The sequence below is a fragment of the Ornithorhynchus anatinus genome, chromosome 4, assembly GCF_004115215.2.
Source record: "Ornithorhynchus anatinus isolate Pmale09 chromosome 4, mOrnAna1.pri.v4, whole genome shotgun sequence".
In the NCBI taxonomy this organism is placed as follows: Eukaryota; Metazoa; Chordata; class Mammalia; order Monotremata; family Ornithorhynchidae; genus Ornithorhynchus; species Ornithorhynchus anatinus.
In genome coordinates this window covers 99321945-99327174 of record NC_041731.1, presented here as the reverse complement: position 1 = coordinate 99327174, position 5230 = coordinate 99321945, and the positions used below count along the sequence as shown (strand labels likewise).

The following is a 5230-nucleotide window of genomic DNA, read 5'->3' as shown; positions in this document are numbered from 1 at the left end:
CATTCATTAAATCATATTTATTGAGTGCTTACTATGGGCAGAGAACTGTACTAAGTGCTTGGGAGAGTACAATACAACAATAAAAGACATTCCCTGCCTACATTAAGTTTACAGTCAAGAGGGCAGAAATCCTCATAAAAATAATATTGTGGTATTTGTTAAGCGCTTACTATGTGCCCAGCACTGAACTATGCTCTGGGGTGGATACAAGCAAATCGGGTTGGACATAGTCCCTGTCCTATGTGGGGCTCACAGACTCAATCCCCATTTTACAAATAAGGTAATTGAGGCCCAGAGAAGTGAAGTGACTTGTCCAAGCTCACACAGCAGACGAGTGGCGAAGCCGGGTTTCTGGAGGAGGATAGGTCCAATCATTAAGAAGCCCTGTACCTTATCGTCTTCCTGTAGTTCCTGGACTATGGGGACTCCAGATCAAGTGGGATCAGTTTCTGTCACCCCTTCAATTCTCCTGTGATGGAGGACAGGGGAAGAAGTTAGCGAAAAGCCCGCACCATAGTCCAAAGGATAAAACACGGTCCAGGGAGACAGAGGACCTGGGTTCTAATCCTAGCTTCATCATTCATCTGTTGTGTGACCTCAGGCAAGTCACTTAACTTGTCTGTGCCTCAGTTTCCTCAACCATAGAATGGGGATTCGATATCTGTTCTCCCTCCAACTTGGTCTGAGAGCTCCTTGTGGGACAAGGTCTGTATTCGGCCTGATTAACCTGTATCTGCCCCAGCGCTTAGAACTGTGCTTGACACACAGTAAGCACTTAACAAATACCATTAAAAAAAAAGAAAAGAGCCCGTTTTCCTTTTAGACCTAGAGGAATTTGAATGAGAAAAGATATATTTTGAGAAGTCCAAGGACCTCATTTAAAATTTCAATGACTTCCTTTTCTGAATGTTCCTTGATTGCAGCCTTTTCTGGAGAAAAGGGTACAACTCAGAGGTTACGCATATCTTACTATAGAGTAATGGTATTTACAGAGCACCCACTGGGTGAAATGTATTGTACTAAATGCTAGAAAAAGTACAACTGAGAGTTAACAAATTAATGGAGGAGACAGACATAATAATATTTACAAACAAAATAATCAAAATCATCAAATAAACATATGCACACAAGAGCTGAGGAGAAGTATAAATAAATACATAAATGCTAGCTATGGCTGGTGGGTTGATGCATTTCACATAAACTCACAAAACAAATAAATCATTTCACATTATAATCCTGAGGAAAATGTTAGAACTTTCTACTTTGCCAAGTCCTAAAGGTAGACCTTTATATTTTATTAAGAACTCCTACAGATTGACTTTTTGGGTTGCTGAGATCATCAGTTTTTTAATCAAAACTCCAAACACAAGAAGAGGGCCTAATTCAATGACATGCATTCAGTAGGTGCCCAATATAAATGAATTGGTTATGATAAAAGAGAACGCCAATGACAACACGGATCATAAAGCACCACGAATTCAACATTTCCTTGGTTTTCAATACAAAATGTTTTCCTGAGTGTCATCTTATGAAGGAGATTCCAATAAACTACCCGCTGGAAAGTAATGATTTGAACATACTAAGCGTAATTGAATTAAGAGGCAGACTCAATCGCATTCCTTTATAATCACTCCTTTAATATTTACAAAAGCAAAAGCTACTTAAAATCCTCCAAACAATAAAAATGTGCTCCTACCAGAAAACTGCCTTTGAATTCAGCTTAAACCAAACAGGCAACACCTTGGAGCTCTGAAGCTACAGGAGAGATAAATCAAACATTTTGCAATCATAAAAGAAATATGACTAATTAAAAGAAGCAAATGTCTTGAACAAATTCAGTTAGGTGTCAAGAGAGAAAAATTAAAGCTTAATAAACATTCACTACCTTTGAAATATTTTTTCTCTCTTGCTCAGCCTTCACAAAGACCACAAAGAGAATAAGATATTTCTAAGGTTCACCTCTAAACTCCTCTGTCGGTTCCTATATCAGAAATCAGAAGTAAAAGGAATGTCTCCTTTGACCTAATCCCTCTACAAGAGATCTTAATCCTCAAAAAAAAAATAAAAACAAATATCAGATCATGAGTTATAAAGAGCATGGCCTAAAGGAAAGAGTATGGGCCAGAGAGTCAGAAGGAACTGGGTTCCAATCCTGGCTCTGCCACTTCTCTGCTGTGTGACCTTAGGCAAGGTACTCCACTTCTCTGTGCCTCAGGTACCCCATCTGTAAAATGGGGATTAGGACTGTGAGCCCTGTGTGGGACATGGATTGTGTCCAACCTGATAAACTTGAATCTAACCCAGCATTTAGAACAGTGCTTGGCACATAGTTTCTAGCATATAAATAGCATAAAAGATTTTTTTTAAAAAAGAAAAAGAGCAAAAGACTATAATCAAGAGATCTGGACTCTTCCACTTACCTGCTGTGTGAACTGGAGTAAGTCACTTACCTTCTCTATACTTCAGTCTTGTCATCTGTAGAATCGGGATTAAATACCTGTTCTCCTTCCTACTTAGACTACAAGCCCCATGTGGGGCAGGTACTTATCTTGTGTCTATCCACTGCTTAGTTCAAGTGCCAAGGCACATAGTAAATGCTTAACATATATTGCAATTATTATGGTTATTATTATCATTATTAAGACTGTGAGCCCCATGTGGGACAGAGACTTGTTTGATATGATTGATTGTATAGGGGAAGCAGCGTGGCTCAGTGGAAAAGAGCCTGGGCTTCGGAGTCAGAGGTCATGAGTTCAACTCCCGGCTCTGGCACTTGTAAGCTGTGTGACTGTGGGCAACTTCTCTGTGCCTCAGTTACCTCATCTGTAAAATGGGGATTAACTGTGAGCCTCACGTGGGACAACCTGATTACCCTGTATCTAGCCCAGCGCTTAGAACAGTGCTTTGCACATAGTAAGCGCTTAACAAATACCAACAACTACCAACATATCTCCCATGACATTTAGCACAGTGTACTCATTGTGGGCAGGGAATGTGTCTGTTTATTGTTATATTCTAATCTTCCGAGTGCTTAGTAAAGTGCTCTGCAGATAGTAAGTGGTCAATAGATATGATTGACTCACTGCTTGGCACATAAATGCTTAACAAATGTCACATTGATTAATTCCATTAAAAATCCATACCACTTGTCTGCTGCATAACTTTGGGGCAAGTCACAATGTCTCTGTGCCTCAGTGACCTCGTCTATATAAGAAATTATTTTCCTACTGAAAGTATGTTTTTCACTCTCATTTCTCTTTTAAAAACAATGTCTAAGGTCCCTAATTAAATGATATTTAGGAGGTTTTTTCCAGTCTCTTACCCCAACACCAGCAAGTCAGATGAATATAGAACCAGTTTTCAAAGTCACCTCAGGTTCTATAAAACGATGTTCTTCCCCCACCGACATTTTCCTGTGTGCGGCTTCTAAGTTATCATCTCCTGGAAACCATCACAAAGTGGTTTCCCATTACATCTATACCATCCACAGGATCAAGATAGATTCCACTTACTTACAGATTTTTCAGTGGCACTTTAGTCCCCAGTTCTCTATGTAGTTCTGTTGTCTGCAGATTTCTGTGGGACACAAGTTTGCAGATGTCACTGTGAGCTGAACTAGATGAGGAAATTACTGTGCACCAATTTGCAGCAGCTGGAGCAAATTAGGGTTGGTTACTGACAACAAAAGAAGAAGGAAGTAATGAGCTAACCTGCTCCAGGCAAATCATATGTGCCACCCCAATGTTTTTATTAACGGAAGACAGCTACAAGGTGAAACTGAATTTACTCACGTTGGCTGGTTCTGGACACTGATATACACCTTAGGCTGAATCCCCTTAAAACATGTTTCAACCCTTACTGCATGTATTACTGATTTGATAAAGAGTCCATGACACCACATCCACCTATCTAAGAAATGCTACATCCTCTACTTTTGCTTCTGAATTAAAAGGGCAAAATACTCAAAGTTTACTTTACAGCACCAAAGTTTGGGGCTGAGATTACCACCCACTGAGAAAGAGCACCAAACCATCTGGAAAGTTTCAATCAAGCTGCTTGTGGGATGAGAGCCCAATGAGGTCAAAGCTGTTGAGGATATGAGGCCAGAGAAAGCAGGCTTTTCATTTGCCAGTGGCAGGGAAAATGGTATCTGTAGGAGATGCTTCCCATTCTAAGAATCGCACCTAGAGAGTTTCCAGTACTCTACGAGTCTCGACTCTGGGAGGGGGAGTCAAGCAGAGGCCTATCCATTCCATTCCTAGCTTGGCCAGTGGCTAGCGAGTGGAAGGTGATCTGCTACAAGTCAAAATTCACCCATGCTGGGCAACTGAGGTGTGGGGGAGAGTCAAGGGCAGAGACTCAAGTTTACTGTGTGGAAGAAGGCAATGGCAAACCACTTCCACATTTTTACCAAGAAAACTCTACTGATCCACCTCCAGAACGATTGCAGATAGATACAAGATCATCAGTATGGACACCGTCCCTGTCCCACATAGGGCTCACAATCTTAATTCCCATTTTACAGGTGAGGTAAATGAGACACAGAGAAGTTAAGTGCTACACAGGTCACCCGGCAGACATATGGAGGAGTCAGGATTAGAACCCAGATCCTTTGACTCCCAGGCCCGTGCTCCTTCTGCTAGGCCTCACTGCTGGGGTTCGCGGATTACTTCATGACAGCATGGCTGGGGGGGTCAAAGCCGAGAGTCTGTCCGCTCTAATCTCCACTGCCAGTGGAGGAAAGCGGGCACATGTCAGTAACGTTGCCCCTTCCTACCTTATCTTGCTACTTTCCTACTACAACCGAGTTCTCACACTTTGTTCTTCTAATGTCAACCTACTCTCAGTACCTCATCTCATCTCTCCCACCCCTAACTTCTAGCACACATCGTCCTCTGTCCTCAAACGTGGTCCCTCTCCATATCCGACCGATGGTCACTCTCTACACCTTCTAAACCTTACTAAAAGCACACCTTCTTCATGAGGCCTTCCCTGACTAAGTCCCTCTTTCTTCTTTTTTCACTCCCTTCTGTGTCACCCTTGCATTTAGATTTGCACCCTTTATTCACCCCTCCCTCAGCCCCACCGTACTTCTGCACATATCCATTATTTATTTATATTAATGTCTGTCTCCTCCAAACTTTAAGCTTGTCGTGGGCAGGAAATGTGTCTTCCAACTGCTATATTATATTCTCCCAAGTGCTTAGTAACATCTCGGTGCCTCAGTTAC

The 5230-nt window shown here is 41.6% G+C and overlaps 1 long non-coding RNA gene and 1 other non-coding gene across 2 annotated transcripts; one reads left to right on the top strand and one right to left on the bottom strand.

The window, feature by feature from the left end:
• Positions 1-389: 389 nt before the first annotated feature.
• LOC114811031 lies at positions 390-3656 on the bottom strand. The gene is made up of 3 exons (XR_003758708.2): positions 3517-3656; positions 1697-1755; positions 390-469 (listed from the first exon to the last, which is right to left on the bottom strand). It is a non-coding gene; the product is annotated as an uncharacterized LOC114811031 (long non-coding RNA).
• A 510-nt stretch (positions 3657-4166) lies between these two features.
• Positions 4167-4304, top strand: LOC114811376. The gene has a single exon (XR_003759080.1). It is a non-coding gene; the product is annotated as a small nucleolar RNA SNORA7 (small nucleolar RNA).
• The last annotated feature ends 926 nt before the right edge of the window (positions 4305-5230 follow it).